We start from the raw sequence: 12532 nt of genomic DNA, 5'->3' as shown, positions 1-12532 counted from the left end.
AGTAATGCTCAAAATTCTCCAAGCTAGGTTTCAACAGTACATGAATCAAGAACTTCCAGATGTTCAAGCTGGATTTAGAAAAGGCAGAGAAACCAGAGATCAAACTGCCAGCATCCGCTGGATCATACAAAAAGAGAATTCCAGAAAAACATGTACTTCTGCTTTATTGACTATGCCAAAGCCACTGACTTTGTGGATCACAACAAACTGTGGAAAATTCTTAAAGAGATAGGAATACCAGACCATGTTACCTGACTCCTAGAAATCTCTACGCAGATCAAGAAGCAAGTTAGAACCAGACATGGAACAACGGACTGGTTCCAAATCAGGAAAGGAGCAGGTCAAGGCTGCATCTTGTCACCTTGTTTAACTTATATGCAGAGTACATCATGAGAAATGCCAGGTGGGATTAATTACAAGTGGGAATCAAGACTGCAGGGAGAAATATCAATAACCTCAGATACGCAAATGACACCCTTATGGCAGAAAGCGGAGAACTAAAGAGCCTCTTGATGAAAGTGAAAGAGGAGAGTGAAAAAGCTGACTTAAAACTCAACATTCAAAAGACTAAGATCACAACATCAGGTCCTATCACTTCATGGTAAATAGATGGAGAAACAATGGAAACAGTGAGAGACTTTATTTTCTTGGTTGCCAAAATCACTGCAGATGGGGACTGCAGCCATGAAATTAAAAGATGCTTGCTTCTTCTAAGAAAAGCTATGACCAACCTAGACAGTGTATTAAAAAGCAGAGTCATTACTTTACCAACAAGGGTCCATCTAGTCAAAACTATGATTTTTCCAGTAGTCATGTATGGACGTGAGAGTTGGACCATAAAGAAAGTTGAGTGCCGAAGAACTGATGCTTTTAAACTGTGGTGCTGGAAAAGACTCTTGAGAGTCCCTTGGATTGCAAGGAGATCAAACCAGTCAATCCTAAAGGAAATCAGTCCTGAATATTAACGGGAAGGACTGATGGTGAAGCTAATGCTCCAATAGTTTGGCTACCAGATACAAAGAACCAACTCACTGGAAATACCCTGATGCTGGGAAAAATTGAAGGCAGGAGGAAAAGGGGACAATAGAGGATGAGATGGTTGGATGGCATCATTGGCTCGATGGACATGAGTTTGAGCAAGCTCAGGAAGTTGGTGATGGACATGGAAACCTGGCGTGCTGCAGTCCATAGGGTTGCAAAGAGTCGGACACGACTGAGCAACTGAACTGAAAAACAACAAGGTAATATTTATTCAGCGCATTTTTCAGGTATGATCTTAAATTAAATATATACATAAGTTATGTTCCATGGAGAAAAAAGTAACATTGCTGAAATGAATAGGAAGACAGAGGTTCTCAGCAGACAAACAGTAACTATGTTTTTTAAAAAAGAAAGAAACAAATGAAAATTTTAGAACTGAAAACACAATGTCTGAAATAAGATCTTAAAAACAGGATGAAAATGCAAAGAATGAGTCAGTAAATGTGAAGATACAGTAATAGAAATGATCTGATATGAAGAACAGAGAAATAGAAGACTGAAAGAAAATGAACAGTCTCAGGCTCCTACGGACAATATCCAAAGTTCTATTCATGCCCAGAAAAAGGAAAAAGATTAGTATAGAAAAATATATTTGAAGAAACAATGTTCAAAAAAACCTCTTTAACTTGGTGAAAGGCACAAATCTAAAAATTCACAAAGTTCAGTGTGCATCAAATAGGACTAATTCAAAAGAAAGAGCAAAGAAATAAAAATGGAAAAGACATTTCAGTTAAGAGAAACAAAGAGAATTTATCACCAAAAGGGCTACTCAAAAGAAGTGCTTCAGGCTGAAGAGATATGACACAAGAAACAAAAGTGAAATTTCATTAACAAAGAACAACAACAATAGCAAATATTTAGGAATATATGAGATTATTTTTTTCTCCTATGAAGTCCTTTAAAATATATATAATTATTTAAAGCAAAGGCTGTTTCATCCCCAGACCTAACAGATACATAGATAACAACAAACCTGGAGCACAGAATTACAGACAGAAAGAATGATTACTTTGTATCAGGAAATGAACTAAATACTCTGGCACACTTCTACACATTTAACCCTCAAAACACCAAGCCACAGTACATTAAAAAAATTAAAACACCACCAAGATTCAATATTACAACACTGCTTAAAAGGCTTTAAAATCATTCACTAAACAGAGCTAACTTAAAGTTATGAAAGACAGAGATGGAGTTAGCTGCCATTACCACCGGACTCAGGTAAACGTTGCTTAAAATAGGTGAGGAAACTGTGTGCTCACTAGGTCAGTTGTGTCCGACTCTCTATGGCCCCATGAACTGTAGTCTACCAGGTTCCTCTGCCCATGGAATCTTCCAGGCAAGATACTGGAGTGGGGTGCCATTTCCTACTCCAGGGAATCTTCCTGACCCAGGGATCCAACTGGTGTCTCTTGCGTCTCCTGCGCGGGCAGGCAGATTCTTTACAACTAGCGCCACCACTGATAATGTCACCTACGAGAAGTGACAATCAGTATATGGGACAATCAGTATTCAGGGCCAGGTATGATTGACTCCAAAACCTATATAAACAGAAAACTGATCTTTAACCTTACCATTAAAATTACAGGGGGAAAAAAAAAAAACTCCCTTAAAAGTACATCTGAGGGGTTTCCCTGGTGGCTCAGTGGTGAAGAATCTGTCAATGCAGCAGACACAGGCTGGCTCACTGATCTGGGAAGATTCCAGGTGCCACAGAGAAACTAAGCCTGTGCACTACAACAGCAAAGCCCACAAACCGCAACTACTCACGCCTAAGCGCCTAGAGCCCGTGCTCCCCAAGAGAAGCCACCACAACGAAAACCCCACACAACGCAGCTAAACAGCAGTCCCAGCTCGCTGCAACTAAGACCCAGCACAGCCAGAAATTAATAAATAATTTTTTAAAATACATCTGAGAACTCTAGGGTAAAGAAATAAGGAGAAAGATTAGTCTTATCACTAAGAGATGTGAGACTCTCAGGAGGGTTTATATTAAAACTTGATAACAAATTTCTCTATTTTCACTAAAATTGTTGGTACAATAATCTTTTGTAAAAACAAGTAAGTATCATCTTTAAAAGAACATGTCAGTATGCTGCAATTCTACCTGGACGTGTCAGAACCCAAATCTGTGGGCAAAGTGTACATACAAGGGATGGTGAGACAGCCCAGAGTGAGGTACTAGGACTCAAGCAGAATGGCAAGATGTTCTGCATGAGGTAGGAGAGAAGCCTGGAATGAGGAATTCATCCTGGCACAAGGTGTCAGAGACCTAGAAGAGTGAAGATGTTATGTAAGACAGGGGAGGGAGCAGCAATGGCAGTGGGAAACTGACTATGTAGCTGGGATTGAGCCTACAAGTAAACAACTAAGGATAATGGAAGGTAACTAATTCCTTTTAAGAAAAGGGAGTTATAAACTTTGAGAAGGAGAAAACTGGAAAAAACAAAACACTGTTTATTGGAAATACTGGCACCAATTCAGTTTTTTATATATAGATGGAGACATAAATACAGCAACAAAATCTTGGTTTCTGAATATCTTTCTCCACTAAAAGAAACCACACCTTGGAGAAATGGTTGATTCCAGGGCTGTGGCAAGGAAAGTTTAAGGTGAGCCTGGAACATTTTCTTGTGTCAAAAAGTAAGGAGTGCTCAAAGCAAGTCAGAAGAACACAGAAACTAGCTTGAAGTGACTTTCACTAGTCAAAGCTCGGACAATTTGAGAATCAACAAACAGCAAGTTTGATAAAGATCGAGCTTAACATAGTCTCAAAATACTTTCCCACAAAGTACTTATTAATTACTAAAAGGGAGGGAAACTTTTCAGTAAAGAGGCTTGGGAAACTTCACCTTAATTAAGTGATCAAAATGCCCATCATCAGTAAGGGGACAAACATAACTATGCCATTTGACAGGATGTAACATGAACACAGTATCATCACTGTGGTAATCCTATCAAAAATGCATCAGGTAAAGCCAAATTGAGGGACATTTTACAACAAAGCTAACCTGTAATATTTTAAGTGTCAGGGCCATGAAAATCAATCAAAGACTGAGAAATTGCTCTAGGCTGAAGCAATGTAAGAAAACATTATAATTAAATAAATGCAACAGAGAATTCTGAACCGAATTATTTTGTTACAGAGGAAATCACTATGAAAACTGGCAAAACTTGGACGACGTTTGAGTAGATGGTAGTAATATACCAATATTAATTTCCTAAGCTTAATATTGTTTCTGTAATAGAAAGTCCCTGTCCTTGATTGGGGCGATGAGACTGCAATCAACAACTTACTCAGTTTTTTGCACTAACTTGGAACTTTTGTGAAAGTTTGAGACTTAAAAAAAAAAAAATGATTACCCATAATATTCCCTTAAAGCATCTAGAGCTAGAATATAAGCAAAACAGTACTCCTTTTAAATAAAGAATATGTGTTTCCATTTCTTATTATTATATAGGAAACGACTATTATTTATGGGATTCTTTTGATCTATATCTGCACTGTCCAATACGGTACTACTGTTCTGTTTCCCAATTGCACTGGCCACATTTCAAATGTTCCACAGTCACTACTACTTCAGTTACTATCAGCTACTGCATAGGGGAGCAGAGATGCAGAACACTTTCATCATCACAAAAAGGTCTACTACTAGAAACACTGATGCACAGTTTGGGAAGTCAACTGATGTAATAACTAACTAAAGGCCAAAGAGTCAGACAGACATGAGCATTGATTCTTAGCAACTGCTCTGACACTTAACAAGTCATCTGACTTCTCCAGACCTCAGACTCCTTTCTGTAAAACAGACTAATGCACCCAGCACTGCAAGGCTGCTGAAAACATCAAATGAAAATTAATGCAAAATGTCTAGAACACAGTAGTTGGCACACAGTAAATATGATAAACAATAACTGTGGGCAAGAATCCCTTAAAATAAATGAAGTAGGCATCATAATCAACAAAAGTCCGAAATGCAGTACTTGGATGCAATCTCAAAAACGACAGAATGATCTCTGTTCGTTTCCAAGGCAAACCATTAACTATCACAGTAATCCAACTCTATGCTCCGACCAGTAATGCTGAAGAAGCTGAACAGTTCTATAAAGACCTACAAGATCTTCTAGAACTAACACCCAAAAAAGATGTTCTTTTTATTATAAGGGAATGGAATGCAAAAGTAGGAAGAGAAGAAATACTTGGAGTAACAGGAAAATTTGGCCTTGGAGTACAGAATGAAGCAGGGCAAAGTCTAGCAGAGTTTTGGCAGGAGAACTCACTGGTCATAGCAAGGAGCCTCTTCCAACAACACAAGAGACAACTCTACACATGGATGACACCAGATGGTCAATACAGAAATCAAACTGATTATATTCTTTGCAGCCAAAGATGAAGAAGCTCTATGCAGTCAGCAAAAACAAGACCAGGAGCTGACTGTGGCTCAGATCATTAATCCCTTATTGCCAAATTCAGACTTAAATCGAAGAAAGTAGGGAAAACCACTAGACCATTCAGGTATGATCTAAATCAAATCCCTTACAATTATACAATGGAAATGAAAAATAGATTCAAGGGATTAGATCTGATAGAAGAACTACGGGCAGAGGTTCATGACATTGTACAGGAGTCAGTGATCAAGACCATTCCAAGAAGAAAAATGCAAAAAGACAAAATGGTTGTCTGAGGAGCCCTTACAAATAGCTGTGAAAAGAAGCGAAGCTAAACGCAAAGGAGAAAAGAAACGATATACTTATTTGAATGCAGAGTTCAAAGAACAGCAAGGAGAGAAAAGAAAGCCTTCCTCAGTGATCAAAGCACAGAAATAGAGGAAAACAACAGAATGGGAAAGACTAGAGATCTCTTCAAGAAAACTGGAGATACCAAGGGAAAATTTCAGGCAAAGATAGGCTCAATAAAGGACAGAAGTGGTATGGACCTAACAGAAGCAGAAGATATTAGAAGAGGTGGCAAGAATACAAAGAACTATACAAAAAAGATCTTCATGACCCAGATAACCACAATGGTGTGATCACTCACCTAGAACCAGACATCCTGGAGTGCAAAGTCTAGTGAGCCTTAGGAAGCATCACTACAAACAAAGCGAGTGGAGGTGATGGAATTTTAGTTGAGCTATTTCAAATCCTAAAAGATGATGTGGTGAAAGTGCTGCACTCAATATGCCAGCAAATTTGGAAAACTCAACAGTGGCCCCAGGAAGGAAAAGGTCAGTTTTCATTCCAATCCCAAAGAAAGGCAATGCCAAAGAATGCTCAAACTACCGCACAATTGCACTCATCTCACAAGCTAGCAAGGTAATGCTCAAAATTCTCCAAGCCAGGCTTCAACAGTATGTGAACCATGAACTTCCAGATGTTCAAGTTGGATTTAGAAAAGGCAGAGGAACCAGAGATCAAATTGCCAACATCTGTTGGATCATTGAAAAAGCAAGAGAGTTCCAGAAAAACATATCCTTCTGCTTTACTGACTATGCCAAAGCCTTTGACTGTGTGGATCACAATAAACTGTGGAAAATTCTGAAAGAGATGGGATTCCAGACAGCCTGACCTGCCTCTTGAGAAACCTGTATGCAGGTCAGGAAGCAACAGTTATAACTGAACAATGGAACAACAGACTGATTCCAAATTGGGAAAGGAGTACGTCAAGTTTGTATACTGTCACCCTGCTTATTTAACTTATATGCAGAGTACATCACGAGAAACGCCGGGCTGCATGAAGCACAGGCTGGAATCAGGATTGTCGGGAGAAATATCAATAACCTCAGATATGCAGATGACACCACCCTTATGGCAGAAAGTGAAGAACTAAAGAGCCTCTTGATGAAAGTGAAAGAGAAGAGTGAAAAAGTTGGCTTAAAGCTCAACATTCAGAAAACTAAGATCATGGCATCCGGGCCTACCACTTCACGGCAAATAGATAGGGAAACAATGGAAACAGTGATAGACTTTATTTCGGGGGGGGATCCAAAATCACTGCAGATGGAGACTGCAGCCATGAAATTAAAAGATGCTTGTTCCTTTAAAGAAAAGTTATGACCAACCTAGAAAGTATATGGAAAAGCAGAAACATTACCTTGCCAACAAAGGTCCGTCTAGTCAAAGCTATGGTTTTTCCAGTAGTCATGTATGGATGTGAGAGTTGGACTCAGAAAGCTGAGTGCTGAAGAACTGATGCTTCTGAACTGTGGTGTTGGAGAAGACTCTTAAGAGTCCCTTAGACTACAAGAAGATCCAACCAGTCTATCCTAAAGGAAATCAGTCCTGAATATTCACTGGAAGGACTGATAATGAAGCTGAAAACTCTAATATTTTGGCCACCTGATGTGAAGAGCTGATTCATCTGAAAAGACCCTGATGCTGGGAAAGACTGAAGGTGGGAGGAGAAGGGGACGGCAGAGGATGAGATGGTTGGATGGCATCACTGACTCAATGGACAGGAGTTTGAGCAAGCTTTGGGAGTTGGTGATGGACAGGGAAGCCTGGTGTGCTGCTGCAGTCCATGGGGTCACAAAGAGTCAGACACAACTGAGCGACTGAACTGAACTGAAATCTCTTCTATAATGTGACTGGATGATTTCTTAACCTTTGATCTCAGTATTTTTAGATCTAGTTAAGCAATTTCAGGAGCATCAGTTTGAAAATAAACTTAACTATCCTGCTTGTTCAAAAGGCTAATGAACTCCATGTTGTTAAATGCAAAAATAAAATCTTTTTTCTTTTTTTTTTGGCCTTGCCATGCAGCTTGTGGGATTTTAGTTTCTTGACCAGGGATTGAACCTGGGCCCTGGGCAGTGACAGTGACGAGTCGTAACCACTGGGCTGCCAAACAATTTCCCCCCAAAAAATCTGTTAGTTCTCACTTTACTCAACTCTCATCATCACTTGACCCTACTGACTTCTCTCCCCTTGAAATACTCTCTTCCTTTGGTTTCTGTAACACCCTCAACTCCTATTTCTCTGTCCTTCACAGATTCTTTGGGAGCTCACATTCCTCTAACAAACAACTCTTTATTTTAATGTTAGAGACTACTGTGATTTCATTTTAGCAGCTCTTTTTTCCAAGTTATAGTCCTTTCCCTAAACAATTTCATCTATAGTTTCAACTACCTATATAAGTGACTCCAATTATCTACTTCCAGCCCATACCTCTCCTTTGAACTTTAGAACCAAGTATCTAATTGCCTACAAAAATATCCATGTGAAAGCTCCAAATCTCAAACCCACTAATCAGAATCAGAAGAACCCTGGTCTTTTTTTTGGTACCACCACCAACTCATCCATTTAACTCAGGAGTCATCTTTGAAATTTCTCTCTCCTTCACCTTCAATCCACTGAGCATGGCCTTATGATCACTCATTTGTCCATCTCCACATTTCTCATCCTAATTCAAGCTATCTTCATCTACTCTGGACTGCTACTGCAGAAGTCTTCACTAATGTCTCCATATCCATTCTTGCTATCTCTCCTTCCTTTCAATAAACATCACTACAATCCTAGTTCTGCTTTCTGGAACTATCAAAAAAGACTAACCTGACTTCTAAATGACAACATTTCAGAGAATAAGAAGGTTATACCACTCCACTCTTACCAAGCATTCTTAGTTTCTTCTATATTCTGACAAATCACTTGCAAGATCACATTCTGTCATACTGTCCCTTAAACTGAATAGATCTTAATGCATGGATATAAGTAGCCTAGCAGTTTATGCAAAAGAATGAAACTTGCATAGTCTCAAACCACAATTACTATTTTTAACGTTTTCATGTTTTTAGCTGAAAGCATGTTAATATTTGTTAGGTACCCACTATATATCAGACATTGTTCAGTGTTCAGGGACAAAACAGTGATCCAAACTGACAAACCTCATTCTTACAAAACCTGCTTTAAAGAGAAAAATACAATAAAGTTAGTAAATTATACAGCATCTTGGAAAGTGTTAAGTGCTATGGAGAAAAACCTGGCTTAAAAAGGGCTAAGAAATGTAGGAGGAGGGCCTGACGCTTTAACAGAGTAGTCAAAGAAAATCTCAGTAGTAGAGTAGAAGTGTGGCTAGAAAAACAGTGACGTCAGAGAGGAAGAGACTCAAAGTCTCAGACCCTGGCAGATCATAGGAAGAGCTATGTATTTAACTATGACTGAGAAGGAAAGCCATTTGAGAAGAGAAGTGATAAGATCTAACGTATGTTATCAGGATCACTCTGGCTGCTGAGTGTTAAAGACTCTAGGTGAACAAAAGTCATCGTGAAACACCCAAGAACGTTATTTTGTAAGTGACAGATGACAGTGTTGTTTTTACATTTTATGTTGAACTTTTATGTGCTTAAGCACTAGGAATTACAAAGCCACAACTTCCAAAAAAAAAAAAAAAAAGGAAAGTGAGGACCATAACAATGAAAAGATAAGTACTGGGAACAACAGTAAAATGATACAGGATATTTTAACTCCAGGTTCTACTCAGTACTACTAACAGTTATCACTCAGGTGCAAGATTTGATGTAAAGCTATTAACTCATTCTTTGAGACAGCGGATATAATTAAGATTATTTCACTGGGGAAGGTAAGTCAAGAGTCAATTCACATCACTAAAGACAATGGTAAATGATGGCAGAGCTTACTAAAAGGAACTTAACAATGACAATTATTCTAGGGCTGACTCTCCATTATTTTTGTACCTACCATTCTCGTTAGTTAGTTACAGCTATGTCTCACTGATGAAACTTTAAAAAAAAAGTTAAGTATTAGGTAGATGAGTAATATAATTCCACACTAATTACTAAAAGATGCTACTGATGATGAATCAACTCATTTAACAGCACTGATACATCCTATCTCTGATTAACAGCACAACTTTTCAAGAAAATTGCCTGAAGTACTGGTTAGGGCCCAAAGGATTTATGGGGAAGCTGAATGACCCCTGAACAGTTTCAATCTTAACCCATGAATCCTGTTACTACCACCTCAAAGCACACAAAAATATTCCCCTTAAAAACTTTTCCACGACTTATGTTTCAAGTAGCATATTTAGGAACAATTTTCCATTTCCTTCCAGTTTTCTTCCCCCTCAACGTAAAGAAAATGTCTTTACAGCATAAGTACACTTGAGTAAGCAGAGATCCAAATCCTACCCTGCCAAAAATCTTAAGAGGTACTCAAATTCTCAAGCAGAATGGTCACTAGCTCAACGTAAAATGTACTGATTATTAAAATACTTGCAAGCACCAAGCAAGAAAAACTACAGCGGAAAAAAATGCAGTTACAATAAGAATTGCTAATCTTTAAAAAATTCTTCACATTGCATAAACAAAATACAAAGTAAATTCAGATTACCTTTCATAACAGTAAAACAAAAGAAATCGAAAGACAATTTCATTTCTTCTGCCAGTTCGTTAAAACAACAAAAACAAAAGTCCCACAAACTATTGCAGCCCTTAGTAAACAGCTAAAAAAGTCAAATGATTAGGCCAACTGCCAAAGAAACAGGGAAGAGAAAACAATAGTGTGGAAAAAGACTTGATTACATACCAAAATTTGAATACCAATAAAACACAAAACCCACCAGTTATTTAAGAATGTACTTCAATATCCTGCTGAGGTAAGTAGTCATATGCACGAATCAACTATTGTTTTATAATGAAAAACCGCATCTATTAAACATGCTTTTTCCAATATTCAGTGAATTTCCCAAATTGGGAAAATTGGCATCTACTAGCCAAAGCATTATATTAAAAACTTTTTGGTCAGTTCTGCCTAAATATCTTAGTTCACTAGCAGCATGACAAAGATATTAAAATGTAACCCAAAATGAATGAAAAACGCTCAACTCGTAGACACTGTGTAACAGGGTACAGAAATACTTTGACAATATTTTAAAACTCCATATTCGTATCTGAATGTTTTATTCAACTACTCTTAAATCAGGCGCTTACTTTCAGAACAATTTTTCAAAATGGGGGGAGAGCAAGACGGCCAGACATCTCTAAGAAATGTCTTTAATGGTTCAAAATTCCTAGTATCTAAACAGGAGCAACTGATGGAGACAAGTTGAGATCTCCCGGACCTCTCGTCAGACGGAGAAACTGGTTTAAAAATCGGAGGTGGGAGAAGAGTTTGAAATTCAGGGCATGGGGTAACACGGATGCTCTGAAGCTCCGGCTCTTCCCTAGTCGAGCACTCCGAGAGGTCACCGCGCAGTAAAGTTTGGTTTCACAAACGGGCTTGGACGCTATTGACAAAAGCAAAGTCTCCCAAGTCAAGAGAGACCCGGGGTCGGGGAGCGCCCGGAAGCCCAGCAGGACACAGTCCGCCGCAGGGACCGGGGAGGACGTGTGGCGACCCTGCAGCGGAGAACCCTAGCCTCAACCCACTCCCCCAGGACCCCGGGCGGGGACGGGAGCCGCCGGCGGAGGCGGCGGGTAGGCCACAAGGAGGAAATGGGACGGGGTACCTACAGCGAGGCGGAGGCGGCCGACACGGGGCCGCCCTCGCGGGGGTGGCGAGAGGAACCGGGGGGCCTCCCCGCCTCAGCCTCCCCCGCCCCCAGAGGCGGCTCCAACTTTCCTCCGAGCGCAGAACGCCGCCTGGGCCGCGCGGGATTCCGAAACTTTGTCCGCCCTCCCATCGCTCCGGGCCCCCTCTCCCCCACTCCGCCAGCCTGTCCACCCCACCCCGCAGCGACAGCTGCCTGCGCCCGTCCACCCCCGGGGTCGGCCCATGTTTACCTCAGGCCGAGGTCGAGGCGCTGGTTCCGGCGGCGGCGGCAGCCCCACTGCAGGTTCCTAGGTCCCCGTCACGCCGCCGCCAAGTTCCCCAACATGGACTCCGTCCGCTTTGAGGTATTCCGGGGGCCGCTGAGGCGCCGGCTCTGCTGGCTGGCGCGGGAGGTGGCGGCGATGGAGCAGGGAGCGGACCCGGGCTGCGCTGCTCCGCGCGGCTTGCGCCACCGCTGCTCCCCCTCCCCCCGCCCCGTCTGGCCTCCTCCCGCCCCGCTCCGCGCGTCCCCTTCCCCCTCCCCCCCCACCACTCTCCTCAGCTAAGCCGCGCCGCCACAGGTCGGCGCGCTACGGTGACGCCGGCGGCGGCGGCGGCGGCGGGACCCTCCGCGCTTTCCCTACTCGCTCGCACTGGCCCTGCGTGCACGACTGCAGCGCTCAACCAGACCTCAGGGGGGCGCAGGCAATCCACCGCTTGCGACGGAAGAACGTGACGGGCGGAGTCAAGTCACGCGGCCTGCGAGCAGGAGGGAGGGCCCCAGCTGGCGGCGCGGGCTTCTGGGAAACGTCCTTAAAGCCCGGCTCTCCTCCCACGCCGCGGGTTCTGCGCCTGCGCCCTGCGTGGCGCGCTGGAGTCAGCCCTGCGTTGCCGGCTGTACGCCCTAAGCTGCAGAAGACAGTTAAGACGGCCGTCGGAGAACAGGACGTGAGGGCCTTTGTGTGACCTTTACTATCCTATATGATATTGAACACTATTTTGTTGT

The 12532-nt window shown here is 41.7% G+C and overlaps 1 protein-coding gene across 2 annotated transcripts in view; it reads right to left on the bottom strand.

Annotated features, from left to right (window-relative positions):
• The window catches only part of SCAF11 (SR-related CTD associated factor 11), an 87891-nt gene extending 76023 nt beyond the window's left edge, over nt 1–11868 (bottom strand). For both annotated transcript variants that reach the window (XM_020873105.2, XM_020873106.2), the window contains exon 1: nt 11778–11868. The gene's annotated coding sequence lies outside the window, so the exon portion shown is untranslated. The remainder of the gene's footprint in view (nt 1–11777) is intronic.
• Between the last annotated feature and the right edge of the window lie 664 nt (nt 11869–12532).

This window comes from Odocoileus virginianus, chromosome 24 (genome assembly GCF_023699985.2).
Source record: "Odocoileus virginianus isolate 20LAN1187 ecotype Illinois chromosome 24, Ovbor_1.2, whole genome shotgun sequence".
Lineage (NCBI taxonomy): Eukaryota > Metazoa > Chordata > Mammalia > Artiodactyla > Cervidae > Odocoileus > Odocoileus virginianus.
Note: the sequence above shows the minus strand (reverse complement) of the source record. Positions and strands in the feature narration are given on the sequence as shown.